This window comes from Gekko japonicus, unplaced genomic scaffold (assembly GCF_001447785.1).
Source record: "Gekko japonicus isolate JY-2015 unplaced genomic scaffold, Gekko_japonicus_V1.1 scaffold1515, whole genome shotgun sequence".
Classification (NCBI taxonomy): domain Eukaryota; kingdom Metazoa; phylum Chordata; class Lepidosauria; order Squamata; family Gekkonidae; genus Gekko; species Gekko japonicus.
Window position 1 is genome coordinate 80,380 of NW_015166465.1, and position 20,699 is coordinate 101,078.

The 20,699-nt window shown below is 51.1% G+C and overlaps 1 protein-coding gene across 1 annotated transcript in view; it reads left to right on the top strand.

Moving 5' to 3' along the window:
* Positions 1 to 1,790: 1,790 nt before the first annotated feature.
* Positions 1,791 to 20,699, top strand: part of LGALS3 (lectin, galactoside-binding, soluble, 3) — a 33,485-nt gene continuing 14,576 nt past the window's right edge. The window contains exon 1 of the mRNA XM_015412098.1: positions 1,791 to 1,868. The gene's annotated coding sequence lies outside the window, so the exon portion shown is untranslated. The remainder of the gene's footprint in view (positions 1,869 to 20,699) is intronic.

Consider the following 20,699-nt stretch of genomic DNA (forward strand, 5'->3'; position numbering starts at 1 on the left):
AGGTTATTTTCCCACCGTGAACCACTTGGAGGGCCTCCAGGCCAGATTGCAAAACGGGGTGCGGGTGAAGTCTTGCACAATGAAGGAATGCTATCCTCCCCACACCCCAGTTTTCCTGGCAGGGCCCCAGTGCCTTAAGTAACAGGGCAGGCAGAAATCCAACAGGCGATGTTTCCCACATTTGCAACAGTATTGGTTTAACTATATTTAAGATCCAGTGGGCAGCCTGCTTACATCGGAGTACTGGGGTTCTCAAACCTTTCTGATTATGTCCCCCAAGGTTATGGCTGATTATGTTCTTACTGCCTCTGAATATGGAGGTTCCATTTAGTCTCACAGCCACCCATAAACCACATTCCTTGCAGCTATGCATTTCTTAGGAGGAGGAGGAGGAGATTGGATTTACACCCCGCCCTTCACTACCAGAAGGAGTCTCAAAGCGGCTTACAAACTCCTTCCCCTCCACACAACAGACACCCTGTGAGGTAGGTGGGGCTGAGAGAGCTCTTCCCCGAGGACTGCTGAGAGCACAGCTCTGAGAGAACTTGTGACTGACCCAAGGTCACACCAGCAGCTGCGTGTGGAGGCGTGGGGAATCAAACCCGGTTCTCCCAGGTTAGAGTCTGCGTTCCTAACCATTGCACCAAGATGCCAGGAGAAAGGGTAGGCGCCAAAAGGCGTCTGGGCAGGCAGGAATTCAACAGGGGATGGATAGAGGTTCCATGTCGTCTCACAGCCACCAGCAGACCAGGTTCCTTGCAGCTGTGCATTTCTTTTAAAGGTGCCAGAAGAAAAGGTGGGAGGTAAAAGGTACCTGGGCAGGCAGAAGTTCAACAGGCGATGCACGGCGATGCTCCATTTAGTCTAACAGCTCCTATCCGACCGCATTCCTTGCAGCTATGCTCTTTGCTAAATGTACCAGGAGAAAGGGTGGGCGCCAAAAGGTGTCTGGAGCAGGCAGAAATTCAACGGGTGATGGATGGAGGTGCCATTTAGTCTCACAGCCACCAGCAGACCAGGTTCCTTGCAGCTATGCATTTGTTCTAAAGGCACCAGAAGAAAATGAAGGGACTAAAAGGTACTATCTGGACAGGCAGAAATCCAACAGGCGATGCACGGAGGTTCCATTTAGTCTCCCGGCTCCCAGCAGACCACATTCCTAGCAGCCAGTGTTCCCTCTAAGCCGTGACGTCTTGTGAGCAAAAATTCTACTTTGTGAACTACTGGCAGTGAAGTTGCGAGGGAGCGACTGGGCAAAAAAGGTGAAAGGTGCCAGGAGGCACGGTGGGAACCAACGCTCCCTCTAAGCTGTGGAGTCCCGTGAGCAAAAATTCTACTTGGTGAGCTCCTGTCATTAAAGTTGTGAGCGAGCCATTTGGCTGCTGCATCAATTAGTTTGCTCTGGAGCAATGTTCCCTCTAAGCCATGGAGTCTTGTGAGCAAAAATTCTACTCTGTGAGCTACTGGCATTAAAGTCGTGAGCAAGCGATTTGGCTACTGCATAAAGTAGTTTGCTCTGGAGCCCCATCCTTCCTGAGCGAAGACAAAAATGTGTGAGCCGGAGGCTAAAAAACTGTGAGCTAGCTCACGCTAACTCAGCTTAGAGGGAACACTGCTCTGGAGCCCCATCCTTCCTGAGCGAAGACAAAAATGTGTGAGCCGGAGGCTAAAAAACTGTGAGCTAGCTCACGCTAAGAGCCTCGCCCTCCGGGGCGGGAGCAGCCGAGCCGCAGCGCCGCTCTTGGGGCGGGACAACCCCCGAGCCTCGCTTGCATAAGAGCTTCCCCGACGGCCCCACCCCAGCCAGTCGCCGCCGCCTCCTGTCGTCGTTGTGTCCTTCCAGCCTGCCAGCAGGGAGATCTGCCCGGGTAAGGCCACCCTTTACCCCGGGGTAGGGGGGGAGGAACGTGCCCCCTCGCCTCCCTTCCTGGGGGGGGGGCTCCTTCGAGAGGAGCAAAAGGGGAGGGGGCCCCGCCAGTTTCCAGCGTTCTTTGGGAAGCGGACGGCCTCCAAGCGGAGTAGCCGCGGGGTAAAATTTACCCCGGATCGATGCTCCCACTCTCAGCTGCGGAGCCGCGGGAGCAGACCTTCTTTGCGAGCTCCTGGCAGTGAAGTTGTTTGTGAGCCAGCGATTGGGCTGCTGCAGGAATTCGTTGGCTCTGGAGCAGGGCTCCCTCTGAGCTGTGGAGTCTTGTGAGCAAGAATTCTACTTTGTGAGCGACTGGCATGAAAGTTTGGTGTCTCGGTTAAGTGCGCGGACTCTCATCTGGGAGAACGGGGTTTGATTCCCCCACAGCATTACATGGCCAGTTTGGTGCAGGGGCTAGGCGCGCGGACTCTAATCTCGGGGAAACCGGGTTTGATTCCCCACTCCTCCACATGCAGCTGCTGGTGTGACCTTGGGTCAGTCACAAGTTCTCTCAGAGCCAGTTTGGTGTCGTGGTTAAGTGCGCGGACTCTAATCTGGGAGAACCGGGTTTGATTCCCCCACTCCTCCACTCGCACTTGGCTGGATGACCTTGGGCAAGCCATAGTTCTGATAAGAGCTGTTCTTGGAAAAAAGAGCAGTTTCTGGCAAGAGCTCTCTCAGCCCCACCTGCCTCACAGGGTGTCTGTTGTGGGGAGGGGAAGGGAAAGGGGTTTGTAAGCCGCTCTGAGACACCTTTGGGTAGTGAAGGGCGGGGTACAAATCCAATCTCTTCTTCTTCTTCTAAAGTTGTGAGCGAGCAGTTTGGCTACTGCATAAATTAGTTTGGTCTGGAGCCCTCCTTCCCTCCCGAGCGAAGATGAAAATCTGTGAGTTGGAGGCTAAAAAACTGTGAGCTAGCTCACAATAGCTCAGCTTAGAGGGAACGCTGCTCTGGAGCCATCCTGCCTGAGCGAAGACAAAAATCTGTGACCCGGAGGTTTAAAAACTGGGAGCTGGCTCACACTCAGCTTAGAGGGAACACTGCCCCAGATCGCTGCCGCCCCCCCATGCACGAGAGGTTTGCGGGCCCTGGGCAGGGTGCCACCCACCAGTGTTCCCTCTAAGATGAGATAGTGTGAGCTGGCTTTTTTTTTAGCCTCCGGCTCACAGGTTTTCAACGGCTCGGGAAGGGATGGCTCCAGAGCAAACTCATTGACGCAGCAGACAAATGGCTCTCCCACAACTTTCATGCCAAGTAGCTTACAAAGTCGAATTTCTGCTCACGGGACTCCACAGCTTAAAGGGAGCACTGGGTGCCACGCAAGCCAAGGGCCCAGCCCAATGGGCGAAGATCCCTTGCGGTGGGGCAGTGGATTTCCACCCCCCCTCCTGGGGTGGGGTGAAGGAGGGCAGGTTTTTTTGGGGGGGCGTCTGGAGTCAATAACCGTGGGCTTGTTTGGTGTAGTGGTTAAGTGCGCGGACTCTAATCTGGGAGAACCGGGTTTGATTCCCCACTCCTCCACTTGCACCTGGCTGGATGACCTTGGGCAAGCCCTAGTTCTGATAAGAGCTGTCCTTGAAAAAAGAACAGTTTCTGTCAAGAGCTCTCTCAGCCCCACCTACCTCACAGGGTGTCTGTTGTGGGGAGGGGAAGGGAAAGGAGTTTGTAAGCCGCTGTGAGACACCTTTGGGTAGCGAAGGGCAGGGTATAAATCCAATCTCTTCTTTGTCTTCTTCTACATCGCTGAGCGTTCAGTGGTCGCTGCCCACGGGGCAGGTCTGCTGGTCTTTTCGCAGGGTAGCTGAGTGGCAAAAGTGCGAGCCAGGCTCGCCAATCTCCAGGTGCCCCTGTTGTTACAGTCGAAACTCCAGAGATCAATCCCCCTGGAGTAAATGGCTGCTTTGGAGGGGGGACTGTACGGCACTATGGCCAAAGTCCCTCCCCAAGCCCCGACTGTCCTAGGTTCCACCCCCCCCCCAAATCTCCAGTAATTTCCCAACCCAGAGTTGGCAACCTCTAGACCTAGTGGTTACAGCTTTGGCAATAGCTTTGGGATCAGTTTCTCTGGGTGACCTCCAAACTGACTGGGTGACCTCCAGGCAGCTTATTTATTTATTTATTTTTATTTATCATTCCACTTTATATCCCGCTCGAATCCCTTATCCAGGGGTCTCTGAGCGGCTTTACAAGTCGGTGCTAATCACCATTTTCAATATCCTAACTAGGGCCACAGGTTCTATGCGGGGTGGGACAACCTACTGGGCACCCCTATGGTGGTGGTTGGTGTTGTTCTCGTCGGCGGTTTTTCAGTTGCTGAGCCTAGCCTACCTTGCAAGGTTGGTGTGAGAGTGGACAGCCACAGGCTGCCTTGGATGGAGTGGATGAACAAAGAGGAGAAACTAGTCAGTTGATTGTAGTGGTTAAGTGCGCGGACTCTAATCTGGGAGAACTGGGTTTGATTCCCCCACTCCTCCTCCACTTGCAGCTGCTGGTATGACCTTAGGTCAGTGACAAGTTCTATTAGAGCTGTTCTCTCAAGGGCAGTCCTCAAAAGAGCTCTCTCAGCCCCACCTACCTCACAGAGTGTCTGTTCTGGGGAGGAGAAGGGAAAGGAGTTTGGAAGCCGCTCTGAGACTCCTTTGGGGTAGTGAAGGGTTAGGGTATAAATCCAATCTCCTCCTCCTCTTCTTCCTCCTCCCTTGCTAGAAACTGAGCCTTCAGCAGTTGGGAAGAGACGAGTGGAGAGGAGAAGAGGTGTCGTGAGCACTGGATCAGGCCGTTTGTTTTAATATACATAACAGAAAGGGGAAGGGGAATGTTGCAAAGAGAAGCCAGTTTCAAGCAAGGCTCAACCCAGAGAGTAACCAGTTCGCTCAGCATGGGTGTGAGACGCTCCGCATTGTTGTCGGATTGGCAAAATGTAAAATGCAGTGTAGAAAGACGTGAGATCAGCAGATTTAATAACAGGAAGTTATGCAGAGACGGCTGAATTAATATATGCAGAGGGGTGAGGTCAGCAGTATATTTGCATTTTCAGTCTGGACCCTCCTAACATACCTAACAAAGTGAGGTCAGATTCAAGAATGCTTATGCTGGAATAAATGTCCAACACAACAGTCTGAGTCCAGCGGCGCCTGTAAGCAGTGTTCCCTCTAAGCTGAGTTAGTGTGAGCTAGCTCACAGCTTTTTAGCCTCCGGCTCACAGATTTTTGTCTTAGCTCAGGAAGGGAGGGCTTCGGAGCAAACTAATTCATGCAGCAGCCAAATTGCTCGCACACAACTTTAATGTCAGGAGCTCACCAAGTAGAATTTTTGCTCACAGGACTCCACAGCTTAGAGGGAGGCCTTGCCTGTAAGACCAAGAGAGTTTTATGCACACGAACGCTCACACCCAGAATAAAACTTTGTTGGTCTTGAGGGTGCCGCTGGACCCAAACTTTGTTCCGCCGCTTCAGACGGACACGGCTACCCCACCTGGAATAACTGTTGTGAATCTTTAAGGCGCTGCTCGAGTCACACTTTATTCAGAAAACTGGGCGAGACACGTTCGAATCCCCACTCTCGCCTTGGAAGCTGTCTGGGTGGCTAACCGTAGGCCTTTCGCCCATAAATTGCTCCCTCCCTCTTTTTAAACGTCTGTAGCCATCGACGCATCTGGTGGCGGTGAGTTCCACAGGTCAACAACCTGTTGCATGAAGACAGCCTTCCTTTTGTTGGTCCTGGCAGGACGCTTGGCCACACACCTTCCCGGAGGGGTGGCTTTTGAGGCAGGATTTGAAAGGGAAGGGAGGGAGGCAGGGCAGGGCGTTGGCGCCAAAGGGGCTCCTGGGAAATTGGCGTGGACGAAGTTCTTTGTGCCAGTCAGCAGTGCGTTTAAATCAACCCTTTAAAACTGCACCCGTGTGAAGACCAGAAATGCAGCCGCGGATGGGCTGGGATCTGGCTCCTGAATCGATTGGCAGCCGGCCCTGGAGGAATGTCGAGGGTGCAGCTGCATTTTGTTCCGACCTTCATGCATTTTGCAACGCACCTGGGATTTCAGCCAGAGGTTTTATTTCAGCTGCAGGTGGGGCGTGATACAGACACTTGTCTCTCCCCCGCCTTAGTAAGACTATGTGATGGGAAGAGCTATTTCTATGTCGAGGGGGAAAGGATAGCAAACCAAATTACCGCCCCTTGGCCCTGCATGGTTAAGGACATCAGAAGAGCCCTGCTGGATCAGACCAGGGGTCCATCTAGTCCAGCATCGTGTCCCACACAGTGGCCAGCCAGTTCCTCTGGAGGGCCAACAACACTGCAGAGAGGCCGAGGCCTTCCCCTGATAAGAACATCAGAAGAGCCTTGCTGGACCAGACAAGTGGTCTGTCTCGTCCAGCATCCCGTCTCACACAGTGGTCAGCCAGTTCCTCTGAAAACAACAACAGGGCAGAGAGGCCGAGGCCCTCATAAGAACATCAGAAGAGCCCTGCTGGATCAGAGCAGTGGTCCATCCAGTCCAGCATCCTGTTTCACACAGTGGCCAGCCAGTTCCTCTGGAGGGCCAACAACAGGGCAGAGAGGCCGAGATCTTCCCCTGATAAGAACATCAGAAGAGCCTTGCTGGACCAGACGAGTGGTCCATCTCGTCCAGCATCCCGTCTCACACAGCGGCCAACCAGTTCCTCTGGAGCCAACAACAGGGCAGAGAGGCCGAGGCCTTCCCTTGATGTTGTCTCCTGACTCTGGGATTCAGAGGTTGACTGCCTCTGAACATGGAGGTTCCCTTTAGTCAAGAACCTAAAGAGGTAAGTCAGAGGGATAACAATTAAAACCTAATGTATACAATATAAAAATACATGTATTTGTCAGTAAAGGATTAAAAAACATATAAGGGACCAATTACACCTCATATAAAAATACCACAATCATGCACACGAGGGCCAGTGGACTTGACCTGACGCGTTTCAGCCTGTTTCAGCCTTCTTCAGAGGTCAAGCACAATGAGGAATAAATTGGTTTATACCATGATACAATACAATTAATGCAGCATGGATACAAAATGGACCAGAAAAGAATTGCTGTAAAAAAAACAACATGTGAAATTAAATACATATAATAAAATGAATAAATAAACAATGCCTATATTCTACTAAAAAAACCCATGTTGACTCACTTCCAAAGTGAAACCACTCGGCACAGTCGTTCCCTTTATTCACCGTGGCTAGCAGCCACCGACAGCCACTATCCTCCATGCATCTGTCTAATCCCCTTTTTTGTATGTTGATTGCACTCAGTGCCTTATGTGAGCCACCCTGAGCCCGTTCGCGGGGAGGGCGGCGTATAAATACAATAAAATAAATAAAAAATAATAAAGCTGCTTATCCCCGTGGCCATCACCACCTCCTCTAGTTGCTCTTGAGCACGTATTTATGCACTGAGGAGAATCCATTTATTTGTGTCATCCTTGTGCCAGTTTGGTGTAGTGGTTAAGTGCGCGGACTCTAATCTGGGAGAACCGGGTTTGATTCCCCACTCCTCCACTTGCAGCTGCTGGATGACCCTGGGCAAGCCGTAGTTCTCTCAGAGCTATCCTTGAAAAAGAGCAGTTTCTGTCAGAGCTCTCTCAGCCCCACCTCCCTCGCAGGGTGTCTGTTGTGGGGAGGGGAAGGGAAAGGAGATCATAAGCCACTCTGAGACTCCTTCGGGTAGTGAAGGACGGGGCATAAATCCAATCTCTTCTTCTTTTACCTCACAGGGTTTCTGTTGTGGGGAGGGGAAGGGAAAGGAGTTTGTGAGCCGCTCTGAGACACCTTTGGGTAGTGAAGGGCGGGGTATAAATCCAATCTCCAACTCTTCTTCTTCTACCTCACAGGGTGTCTGTTGTGGGGAGGGGAAGGAAAAGGAGTTTCTAAGCCGCTCTGAGACTCCTTTGGGTAGTGAAGGGCGGGGTAGAAATCCCATCTCTTCTTCTTCTTCTTCTACCTCACAGGGTGCCTGTGGTGGGGAGGGGAAGGAAAAGGAGTCTGTAAGCCGCTCTGAGACACCTTTGGGTAGTGAAGGGCGGGGTATAAATCCAATCTCCTCTTCTCTTCTTCTTCTCGCTCCCTCTAAGCTGTGGAGTCTTGTGAGCAAAAATTCTGCTTTGTGAGTGACTGGCATTAAAGTTCTGAGTGAGCGATTCGGCCACTGCATAGATTAGTTTGCTCTGGAGCCCCGTCCTTCCTGAGCCGAGACAAAAACGTGTGAGCCAGAGGCTAAAAAACTGTGAGCTGGCTCACACTAGCTCAGCTTAGAGGGAACACTGGTTGGGACTCAAAAGCGGCTCAGAACATTCTTCTCCCCTCCTCTGCCTTCCTACAGCAGCAACCCTGCAAGATAGGCCAGGCTGAGATTTTGTGACAGGCCCAAGGTCACCCAGCGGGATCTGAATGCAGGTCTCCCAGGATCCTTGCCCAGCACTCTAGCCACTGCCCCATGCAGGGTGGCTTTTGAAGAGAGATTGGAAGGGAGAGGCAGGGCAGGAGTTGGCACTAAATATTAAGATCCAGGGCAGGAAGGCACAGGAACGGAGTTCCGGCTGGCTTCTGAGTTGGCCAGGAACTCATTAGCATAATAGGCCACACCCAACAGCAGAAACTCATTAGGATTGGCTACATTAGGGGTGTGTGGCCTAATATGCAAAGGAGTTCTTGCTACAAAAAAAGCCCTGGGTTTGGACAACAAACAAGGTAAACAGAATAAGAAGGGAAAGGTGGGTGTGGCTGGATGACCCCACTTCTGGTAACATGGGGGGGTGGCCTAATGTGCTAATGAGCGGTGCTGTCAGGGTGTGGCTTAATATGCTAATGAATTTTGCTGTTCGGTGTGGCCTATTATCCTAATGAGTTCCTGCTGGGCTATTCCTACAAAAAGCGCCCTGTTAAGATCGATGCCTAAAAGAGTTTCCTCTGGACTTAGGTTGGGGGCCTTGTTTCGGAGGGTAGCCATGCTGGTTGGCAGTAGAAGAGCTAGATTCGAATCCAGAGCACCTTAGAGAGCAACACGATTTTTTTTGGGGGGGTATGAGCTTTTGAGACTTAAAGCTCCCTTCACAAGACTGAAGAAGAAGAGGAGGAGGAGGAGGAGGAGATTGGACTTATACCCCGCCCTTCACTACCCGAAGGAGTCTCAGAGTGGCTGACAATCTCCTTTCCCTTCCCCTCCCCACAACAGACACCCCTGTGAGGCAGGTGGGGCTGAGAGCGCTCTCTTGACGACTGCTCTTGACAGAACAGCTCCCGGAGAACTTGTGATTGACCCAAGGTCACCCCAGCAGCTGCTTGTGGAGGAGTGGGGAATCAAACTCGGCTCTCCCAGATTAGAGTCCGCGTTCCTAACCACTACACCAAACTGGCTCTCTGAGAGCTGTTTGGGGGTGATTGCTTCCCCACTTCTGCTTCTCACCTCTCAGGAGGGATGGCTCTGCGGTGGTCCATCCTTCTGAAACCACCTCCCTCCTTGACGTGGAAAAGGATGAACGGGCACAGTGCATCCTGTCTTACCACCTCACCCCCACTTCATGCTCCTGCACGTGTGAACAAGGATTTACCCCATTAAACCAGTGGCCTGCAGCAACCTCTGTCTTCTCGGTGCTTAGGGGAGGGCAATATGGGAGGACTTCTGGAGTTCTTGCCCCACTGGTGGACCTCCTGATGGCACCTGGGTTTTGGCCACGGTGTGACACAGAGCGTTGGACTGGATGAGCCCTCGGCCTGATCCAATATGGCTTCTCTTATGTTCTTATGTCTGAGGCAGTGATGCTCTGTCTTCTTGGTGTTTGGGGGGCCACAGTGGGAGGGCTTCTGGAGTTCTGGCCCTGCTGGTGGACCTCCTGATGGCCCCTGGGTTTTGGCCACGGTGTGACACAGAGCGTTGGACTGGATGAGCCCTCGGCCTGATCCAGTATGGCTTCTCTTATGTTCTTATGTCTGAGGCAGTGATACTCTGTCTTCTTGATGCTTGGGGGGCCACAGTGGGAGAGCTTCTAGTGTCCTGGCCTCCTGAGGGCACCTGGTCTTTTTGGCCACTGTGTGACAGAGCGTTGGCCTGGATGGGCCATTAGCCCGATCCAACATGGCTTCTCTTCCATGCTTATGTTCTTAAAACAGCGCAGATGTCCCTCCCCTCCCCAGTCTCCACCCTCAAAATCTCCAGGAATCCTCCAGCCCAGGGCTGGTGGCCCTAAATTGGGGAGATTATCTCTGTAGTCTGGAAATCAGTTGAAATTCTGGGAGGTCTCCAGGCCCCACCTGGAGATTGGCAGCCCTCACTGAGAAGTAGCTCTTAGATGAGTCACAACACAACACAACAAGCCTTTATTGACATAACAACAGCAGCAGCCTCAGGCACAGAGGCGATAGGCACGCAAAACAGTTAATTCACTACCCCTTCTGCCGGAAAAGAACTCCTCCTCCTTTACGCTTTGTTAAGGAAGTTTGCCACTTCTTCGATGGTATCAGCCCTGTTTGAGGCTAGAAGGTTCATTATCTTACTTTTCTCTGATTTGCCCTCCAGAGTTTGCAGTATAGGGCCGAGGTTTGTTCATTTTTTTATTCAAAGATAAGTCAAATATACAGAAGAAACCAGGAAGCATAAACATGAATGCATTCAACACTATTACAACGAAATGTAAACATAAACACCTAAAACATTTCGATGACTCTATATAGCTAAATGATCTATACCTGACTTAAGCCTTATACCCTTTGTTATGGTACCTAATACTATTATGGAGCTGCCATGGCTCAAGTGGTTAAGATGCTGAACTGCAGGCTGTGGAAGGTCGGTAGTTCAGCAGTTCGAGACCCGAGTGTGCCGCATGACGGAGTGAGCTCCCGTCTCTAGTTCCAGCTCCTGCCAACCTAGCAGTTCGAAAGCAAGAAATTGAAAGGAGATAAATAGGTACCACTTCGGTGGGAAGGTAACAGCGTTCCGTGCGCCTTGGTGTTTAGTCATGCCGGCCACATGACCACGGAAACGTCTTCGGACAGCGCTGGCTCTTCAGCTTTGAAACGGAGATGAGCACCACAACCCTAGAGTCGGACTCGACTGGCTTTCGAGCAAGGGAACCTTTACCTTTACCTTTTATGCTTCTATTAAGATGCGAGTATTGTGTAATATCATTAAGATATAAGTACAAGCTTTTGGAAAGAGTGCTCAGACCCTAAAATAAAGGCAAACTAAAGTAAGAAAAGGAGCTGCGGTGGCTCAAGTGGTTAAGACGCTGAACTGCAGGCTGAGGAAGGTCGGTAGTTCAGCAGTTCGAGACCTGAGTGCCGCATGACGGAGTGAGCTCCCGTCTCTAGTTCCAGCTCCTGCCAACCTAGCAGTTCGAAAGCAAGAAATTTAAGAAAAAGCAACTCATAAATGAAGCCATTCGGCATAGCCGACATGTGCTGGTAGAATGTCATTTTCTGTGAAGTAGGTTATTAATGCAAACCGCTTTCGTGCAAATTTGGACTGTGATCCCGAGTGCCCTTGTGTGTGTGTGTGTTTCATATGTGTTAGCTATTTTGTCCATCACATAATGACCCCAGCATGTATTCCGCCAGTGATAAGCGTGCAAATCCTGGTAAAATCTACAAGTCAGAAGTACAAATCCTTCAATCTCCTTTAGCTCACGGGGACATAATCTTGGACGCGTCCAAGGCTGAGGGGAGAGCTGAGCCGGGGCGTTCCCGCCTCCGAGGACAGTCTCTTAGCACCCTCGGTGCTGTTTCTTCCGTAGAAAAGTCCGGGCCTCTCCCCGTGAAACTGCGGCTGTCTCCTTTTGTGTGGTCGTGTTGCCGGGAAGCAGGTGAGGCCGTCGAATCCTCTTTCCGCACGGGAGGTCAGAGAGAGCCCTTCCCAGCCCTGGTGGTTAAAATGATAAAGGGAGCGACTGCCTTTGCTATGTGGGCCCACCCAGAGGGCGAACTTTGCGCCAACTCTGCCGTTTGCCCGAGCATCGGTTCACCAAGAGGGTAGTTCGCTCCTTTGCCACGAGTCTAGGGATGCCGGCCTCCAGGTGGGACCTGGAGATCCCCCAGAATTAGAGCTCACCTCCAGACGACAGAGATCAGCCCCCCTGGAGAAAACGGATGCTTTGGAGGGTGGATTGTAGGGTATCGTACCCCACTGAGGCCCCCCCCGTAGCTAGGGAATTCTTTGGGAGGGGGCCTTGAGGGGGCCCGCCAGCTAATTAAATGGAAGTACAGTGCAGGTGGTAAGTTGGAGCACTTTGGGGGCAGCCCTGGAGGGAGGGGGCCCAGAAGAAACACAAGGGGGCCGGGCCCCGTGGGCCCCATGTTAGCTACGGGCCTGGGTCCCCCCTGTCCTCCCCAGGCGCCATCCCCAAATCTCCCGGAGTTTCCCAGCTTAGATCGGGCAACCCTATCCCCCAACCCCCACCGGTGCTCGGCCCTCTGCCGCTTAATCCCTTTTCAAATCTCCGCACCCAGAGGCCCTGCGTTCCACCTGTCAATTAAGCAGTGTGTGCAAAGGGATTTCCTTTTCTCTGTTCTTTTTTACGCCTCCCAGTCGCCTTCAAGGGTGAACGATACTTTCTGGCATTTCTGTGGGTGTGAGAGAAGGGAGTGCGGAATCTTGTAGACTTTGACAGGGTTCAATAACGACACAACACAGAGATTTCTTGAAGCTGATCAGGCTCTTGTCTCTCTGTGTGTCTCTCTCTGTACCAAACTGAACCGAACTCTTTCTGACAGGCTGAGAGCAGCGTTTTGTTAGAATCAAGCAGCTCACACAAGGCACAGTGAGAAAACGTTACAGTTAGTGGCCTCTATGCAAAAAGCACACTATGTACTCTTCACAGGCAAGATTATCCTTGAATGTTGCAAAGCTTGTGTGCTCTCAGCAATTCATTGTACTCTTCAGTAAAACAACAGACTTATGCAGACTCAGCAGAGAATGTGCCCTGCTTGCCAATCTCCCGTTGCCAATCTCCCTGTGAAAACAGGAGCCTCTCCGGGTGTGCCTCGCAGAGATTTTCCTGTTCCCACAGAATCTCACGTGTGTGTGTGTGTGTGTGTGCGCCTGCCTCACAGGTAAGGTTGCCAGTCTCCAGGTGGGGCCTGGAGATTTTTTTTTTTTGGAGGCATGACGGCTCTCCAGACGACAGAAATCAGGGCCCCTGGAGAATGTGGCTGCTTCGGAGGGTGGACTCTACGGCAAGCTTGGCGTCGTGGCCAGCTCGGTGTAGCGGCTAAGAGCGGCAGACTCTCCTCTGAAGGACTGGGTTTGGTTCTCCACTCGTCCTCCGCATGCAGCCAACTGGGTGGCCTTGGGTCAGTCACAAGTTCCCTCAGAGCTGTTCTCTCCAGAGCCGTTCTCGAAAGAGCTCCCCCAGCCCCGCCTGCCTCACAAGGTGCCTGTTGTGGGGAGGGGAAGGGAAAGGAGATGGTAAACGGCAGTGTTCTGGTCGCCACACCTCAAAAAGGATATTATAGCATTGGACAAAGTGCAGAAAAGGGCAACTGGAATGATAAAAGGGTTGGAACACTTTCCCTATGAAGAAAGGTTAGAACACTTGGGGCTCTTTAGCTTGGAGAAACGACGGCTGAGGGGTGACATGATCGAGGTTTATAAGATTATGCATGGGATAGAGGAGGTCGAGAAAGAGGTACTTTTCTCCCAATACAAGAACTCGTGGGCACTCCATGAAATTGCACCTTCTGTCAGACTGACCTACCTCACAAGCAGCGCCCCCTCTAAGCTGTGGAGTCTTGTGAGCAGTGTTCCCTCTAAGCTGAGTTAGTGTGAGCTAGCTCACAGTTTCTTAGCCTCCGGCTCACACATTTTTGTCTTAGCTCAGGGAGGATGTAGCTCCAGAGCAGGCTAATTCATGCATTAGTCAAATCACTCGCTCACAACTTTAAAGCCACTGGCTCACAAAGTGGGATTTTTGCTCACAAGACTCCACCGCTTAGAGGGATCATTGCTTGTGAGCCAAAATTCTACTCGGTGAGCGGCTGGCCTTAAAGTTGTGAGCGAGCGATTTGGCGACTGCATCAGTTAGTTTGCTCTGGAGCCGTCCTGCCAGAGCTCAGACAAAAACGTGAGAGCCGGAGGTTAAAAGACTGTGAGCTAGCTCACGCTAACTCGGCTTAGAGGGAATGCCACCACAGGGTTGTCGTGAAGACGAAATGAGGGAAAGCCCTCTAAAGGGGGGGAAAAGCCCTTTGAAAACAGGATGGGGTAGAAGCAAAAGAAACGGTTTGCCAGCAAATGTGCTGAAAGGGTTAACTGCTTTGAGGGCGCTTATTAGAAGTTTGGACTGGGCTGCTGTTGTCTAGATAGCAGATCCTCATCATTTTTTTGCAAGAGGGCTGTTATTTCTTAAGGTTTATAATCTGCTGGGTATTGCTTTCCTTCGGCTTGTCTGGACTCGCTGGAGTGAAATCCTGAAAGAGCTTTCTGTAGAAAACCAAATGCATTCAAGAAGAACCTGTAGACTTATCCAAAGGGCTCGGCTGGTGTCCGGTCTCCCTTTACTTTCCTAAAATGCAATGCTTTTAGGCAGGGTTCTCCAACATGGCGCCCACGGGCCCCTTTCTTGGTGCCTGCCGAGTGTTTCTAGAAGGCGGGTGGGGCCAGGTATGGCTCGTCCTCTGATTGGCGGTTGGAGATTTGATTGGCTGTGCAGGTTTTTTTTAAACAAATGTTGTGAGCAGGGGTCATTTCATAGAAAAAGAGGTGCAGGAGCTCATTAGCATAACTCATTTGCATAACTCATTTGCATATGCCACACCCCCTGACATCACCGGAAGTGTGTTAGAAGGCAACACCCACTGCTCAGGCTCCACTGGACTCTTTTGTGTCTGTGTCTGTTGTGGGGAGGGGAAGGGAAAGGAGTTTGTAAGCTGCTCTGAGACTCCTTTGGGTAGTGAATCCAATCTCTTCACCTTCTTCCCCACTCCTCCACATTTGGGTAGTAAATCCAATCTCTTCATCTTCTTCCCCACTCCTCCACATTCAGCTGCTGGTGTGACCTTGGGTCAGTCACAAGTTCTCTCGGAGCTGTTCTCTCAAGGGCTGTTCTCTAAGAGCTCTCTCAGCCCCACCGACCTCACAGGGTGTCTGTAGTGGGGAGGGGGAAGGGAACGGAGTTTGTAAGCCGCTCTGAGACTCCCTTGGGTAGTGAAGGGCCGGGTATAAATCCAGTCTCTTCTTTTCTTCTTCTTCTTTGGATTGCTTGCTATTGGGGGGGGGGGACATGCAGATCTGCCCTCACAGAGGAGGGAGAGCTTGTACCTGAAGGCGGGCCGGGGGGGGGGTTTTGACACTTACGCGGCTGCTTCTTGCTCTGACTGAGGGCTGCTGGGAGCAGGGGGTGGGGCTTGTTGGATCTGGCCGTCCCCTGGGCTCTTTACTGCCGGAGCTCTGCTCCTGTGCGCTCCCGCAGGAAACGACCCCTGGTTGTGAGCAAAAATTCTACTTGGTGAGCGACTGGCATTAAAGTCGCGAGCGAGCGATTTGGCTCCTGCACAAATTAGTTTTGCTCCGGAGCCCTCCTTCCTGCGCTGAGACAAAAAGGTGTGAGCCGGAGGCTAAAAAACGGTGAGCTCACACTCAGCTTAGAGGGAACACTGGTGCTCCCATGGCACAAGGAGCTTTGTTTTGTTGTGTCACCAAAGATTAGGGTTGCGAGTCCTGTCGTAGCTGCAGCCCTCTCTGGGAGCTCCTTGGTGCGTGTGCTTTGCCGCGCACCGCGATGACGTCACCCGGAAGTGACGTCATTAACGTCAGACACGTTGGGGGCGGGACCACTATCATTCGAGGGGGGAACCATAGAGTTTTCCCTCGGATGATAGAGCTTTGCCCCGCAATGTGCCCGACGCGATTACGTCCCCTCCGGGTGACGTGTTCATGCCGGGCACGTTGCGCGCTTTGGGGGTGGGGTCCCCCCAACGGCCCAATCCTCGCCGGTGGGGAAAGGGCCTCTTGGGCGGGGGGTTTCCTGGCCTCTGGGGGTGGGGGGCTTCTCAACCCTAAGGGGAACTGATTTCTGTGGTCTGGAGAGCAGTTGTAATAATGGAAGATCACCAGGCCTTGCCTGCAGGTTGGCAACTGTATATATTTAATAATAATATACTTTATTGTCATTGTACATGGTACAACGAAATTAAAGATGCAATCATTTCGGTGAACCATACTCATATACACTCACACAACCATTCACAACCATCCCATAACTCCCCTTAAGGTTCACATTGCAACTTAAACCCACCAATGTCACCCAAATTCCAATTTCATACAGCATTTAAAGCAATAATAGCTCTCGAATAAAAACTGTTTTTTTATCTGTTTGTCCTTGTTTTAATTGTCCTATATCTTCTACCCGAAGGCAGCAGTTCAAACAGGGAGTTCAAAATATCTATGTATATTTTCCCCAACAATTAAATTGTATAGACCCTTATAAGATTTAAAATGAAAATATATATATAAAAAACACAGCAACATGGGTACGTGTGGGGCAGGCACATACAGAAACTCCTGTGGACTAGTAACTTTGGCTGATTTATCGGCCGTGCTTGCAACCAAGAGAATAGAGCGCGGTGTAAAGACTGTTGAAGCACGCTGGTAGTTCAATGAGATGGTCTCTCCTGTTTGTACCCACAATGCATGGCTCTGATGAGTCATGTTCCGATTAATTGCTACGTGGGTGTTTGTGTCGAAAGGCGCTTGGATCTACGCACCGATTGGGCAGAACGGGGAACTAAATAAGGGTGGTGGCAGGGAAACATAGCTTCAAAACAGGGTTGCCGCTGTTTTCCAGGTGGTGAAAATCCAAGATATAAAAAAGTCCATGTGAATAACTAACGACCCATAAATGACTAGATTTAATAATGATATATTGGGAAGGACTGCTTAAAGGAGCCACAGTCATTATTTGGAATCCAACAGGTCTAGCATGATCACATTGTATTGCAAGCCGTGGAATCTGGCAAAGACCGCTGAAAGGAGTCGCATGCATCATCTGGAATCCAACACGCATGTATTATTTACAGCTGCTCTAGAGACTATAGCCCGGGGATTGTGCTTTTCATAAAACCATAAATAATTTGGCAAGGGCTTTGTAGATGATTTAGACACTTTGTATGGGGTATTTAGGAACTGCGGTGGCTCAAGTGGTTAAGATGCTGAACTGCAGGCTGTGGAAGGTCGGTAGTTCAGCAGTTCGAGACCCGAGTGTGCCGCGTGATGGAGTGAGCTCCCATCTCTAGTTCCAGCTCCTGCCAACCTAGCAGTTCGAAAGCAAGAAATTGCAAGTAGATAAATAGGTACCGCTTCGGTGGGAAGGTAACAGCGTTCCGTGCGCCTTGGTGTTTAGTCATGCCGGCCACATGACCATGGAAACGTCTTTGGACAGCGCTGGCTCTTTGGCTTTGAAACGGAGATTAGCACCGTAACCCTAGAGTCAGATTCGACTGGTTTTCGAGCAAGGGAACCTTTACCTTTACCTATGGGGTATTTATTACGTCGTATCTATGAAGTATTGATTTATGCACTATGTCGTGGTTACAGGCCATTTACATATTATGATATTAATATATCATCATTAAATCTAGCCATTTAGGGGTTATACATGGACTTTTTAATATCTTGGATTTTCTCCTTATTTCCGTGTTCTCCTTTTGCGTAAGTCTCCGGATGGTGGCTGGAGATGTCCCAGAATTAGATGGGGCCGTGGTCTGGTTCCGTATAAGACACTTTCATGCCTTAGTGGCGGGTCCATGGCTCAGTGGAAGAGCCTCTCCTTGGCATGAGGAAAGTCCCAGGTTCAATCCCTGGCATCTCCAGCTGAAAATTACCAGGGAGTGGGTGATGTGAAAGGTCTCCGCCCGTGACCCTGTATAGCCGCTGCCACTCCGAGTAGACAATATTGACCTCGATGGGCCAAAAGGCCGGATTCAGTATAAGCCTGCTTCATGCCTGTGATTTGTTAAAGCCGAAACCTTCCATTATTTACACGCAAGTGATAATATTCGGCAAATAAACGCTCTTACAACTGGGGAAGAGAAAACTCAGAAATAGATCCCTTCACGGGCGTGTGAAAACTTGGGACTCTGTTTGCGCTGCGCCTTAATGAACAGTGGCACTGTGTTTTCGGAAGGAGGGTGCCATGGCGATTCCCCTGGACGCGAGGGGTGTGTTATTTGCGTGCGTGCGCTTTTAAAGCGTTCAGCCGGGCTTGTGGTTTTTGCCGAGGCCAGGCCGCAACGCCGGAGCCACCCCGCTTGAATTCTCTTGACAGAACGGCCCTAGTTGTGTGTGTGAGGAGAGAGAAAACGGAGTTCTGTTCTTTGTTCCGTTTCTTGGTGTTGACTCATTCTGGAATGAACTTATGAAATAAGCAGAAGAAAACTAACTGGCAGCACATTTGAACTACTCTGACTGAAATAGGCTGCGGCCACAGTTGCCAACTCCAAGTTGGGAAATTCCCGGAGATTTCAGGGTGGCGTCTGAGGAGGGAGGGGTTTGGGGAGGGGAGGGGGCTTGGTGGGGTATAATACCACATCAGCCATTTTCCCCAGCGGATCTGATCTCCGTACTCTGGAGGAGTGTTCCCTCTAAGCTGAGTTAGCGTGAGCTGGCTCACAGTTTTTTAGCCTCCGGCTCACACATTTTGGTCTCCGCTCAGGAAGGGATGGCTCCAGAGCAATGTTCCCTCTAAGCCGTGGAGTCCTGTGAGCAAAAATTCTACTTTGTGAGCTACCGGCATTAAAGTTGTGAGCGGGTGAATTGGCTGCTGAATAACTTAGTTTGCTCTGGGGCCCTCCTTCCTGAGAGAAGACAAAAATGTGTGAGCCGGAGGCTAAAAAACTGTGAGCTGGCTCACACTAACTCAGCTTAGAGGGAACACTGCTCCAGAGCAAACTGATTTATGCAGCAGCCAAGTTGCTCGCTCACAACTTTAATGCCAGCAGCCCACCAAGTAGAGTTTATGCTCACCGGACTCCACATCTTAGAGGGAGCATTGCATCTGGAGATCAGTTGAAATTCCGGGAGATCTCCAGGCCCCACCTGGAGGCTGGCAACCATATGTCCCCTTCACTTGACCGTTTTTGGAGGAAGCTGAGCTCCGAGCTTTCAGGAGGCTTTGAGATGTAGGCCGATTTTCCGCTGGTTTTCACGTGGCTCCGATTTTATGGGAGGGGCCGTGGCTCAGAGGCAGAGCATCTGCTCGGCATGCAGAAGGTCCCAGGTTCGAACCCCGGCACGTCCAGTTGAAAAGGACCAGGCGGCAGGTGAGGGGAAGGGCCCTTTTCTGCCCGAGACCCTGGAGAGCGGCTGCCCGTCTGTGTAGACAACACTCTCCGTGATGGACCAACGGTCTGATTCAGTCTAAGGTGGCTTCGTGTTCGTGGTACCGGTGGCAAACGGCTGTTGCTGTGCAAGCCCCGCTCCATGCAAATACACTTTTCCGGCTTTGCATGGCGATGCAAAAACCACCCGAGTCCCTTCCTCCTCTCTTTCCATCCTAGGAACAACAGATGCCTGTTATTGCAGAGGGCGGGGCTCTCTGTTGCTTCATGTGAAACCGCCTTACTGTGAACCAGACCTGGCGGGCCCCTCTACCCTGGCACTGTCTCCGCCGAGTGGGCGTCTTTGACATCTGCCTGAGAATCTTTTAACTGGAGATTCCTGCGACTGAAACCGGGCTTTGTTCTCTGTTTCCCTATGAGGAAAGGTTAAGGCGCTTGGGGCTCTTTAGCTTGGAGAAACGACGACTGAGGGGTGACGTGATCAAGGTTTATAAGATTATGCATGGGACAGAGCAGGTCGAGAAAGAGGCGCTTTTCTCCCTTTCTCACAATACAAGGACTCGTGGGCACTCCGTGAAAGTGATGCTCTGCAGTCGGGAGACCAGTTGTAATTGTAGGAGGACTCCAGACCCCACCTGGAGGTTGGCAACCCTAGTCCAAGGTGGCCTAGCGAGTTACATGGCGGAGGGAAGACTTGAACTCGGATCCCCCCAGTCCTAGTTGGCCACTCTTAACCACTGCGCTGCCCTGGTTGTCTCTCTGCTGTCGAGTCTCTTGGGGCAGGACTCGTCCTCTTGTGTGCTGTAGAGGTTCTGAACACACTGGTGATAAAGGACGCCGTGTTAGTCTGTTCGTAGCAGCAGGAAAGAGCAAGAGTCCAGCAGCACCTTAAAGGTGAACAAAATACGTGGCAGGGGAGGAGCTTTCGTGAGGCACGGCTCGCAGTGAGCCGTGACTCACGAAAGCACATCCTCTGCCACATATTCTGTTCGTCTTTAAGGCAGGGGTGTCAATCATGCGGCCCAAGGGCCGGATGAGGCCCCTGGAGGGCTTCTATCAGAAACTGGAGAAAAAAGGGGGAGGGGGGAAACTCAACCCAGGATATGACTATGAACCAAATAGGGCTAAGCTAAACCATATATATAAAAAAGTACAAATATTTATTAAGGTTCTACACGAGTTAAAACTTTCCTGATTAAAAATTGCTTTGTCTAAGATCCGACTGTAAAAGCTTGTCCACTATACATGCAAATGATGGGTACAAACTTTCCAACTGAAGACCAAACGCGTTTCGGCCCCTAAGGGCCTTCCTCAGTGGCCACTATTATCTATATATTCTAGACACACATTCAAAGACCTGTTACAGAATTCTAGTACCCATATAATTAAACCAGATGTTGTTTCCTTGTCTACTTATAATTGGACTCCTGGTATTAGTGATGGGCCATGGGTATAGCCATATCACCACCACAACGTATTCTGGTAACAGCGATTTTGTAGGTCTGAA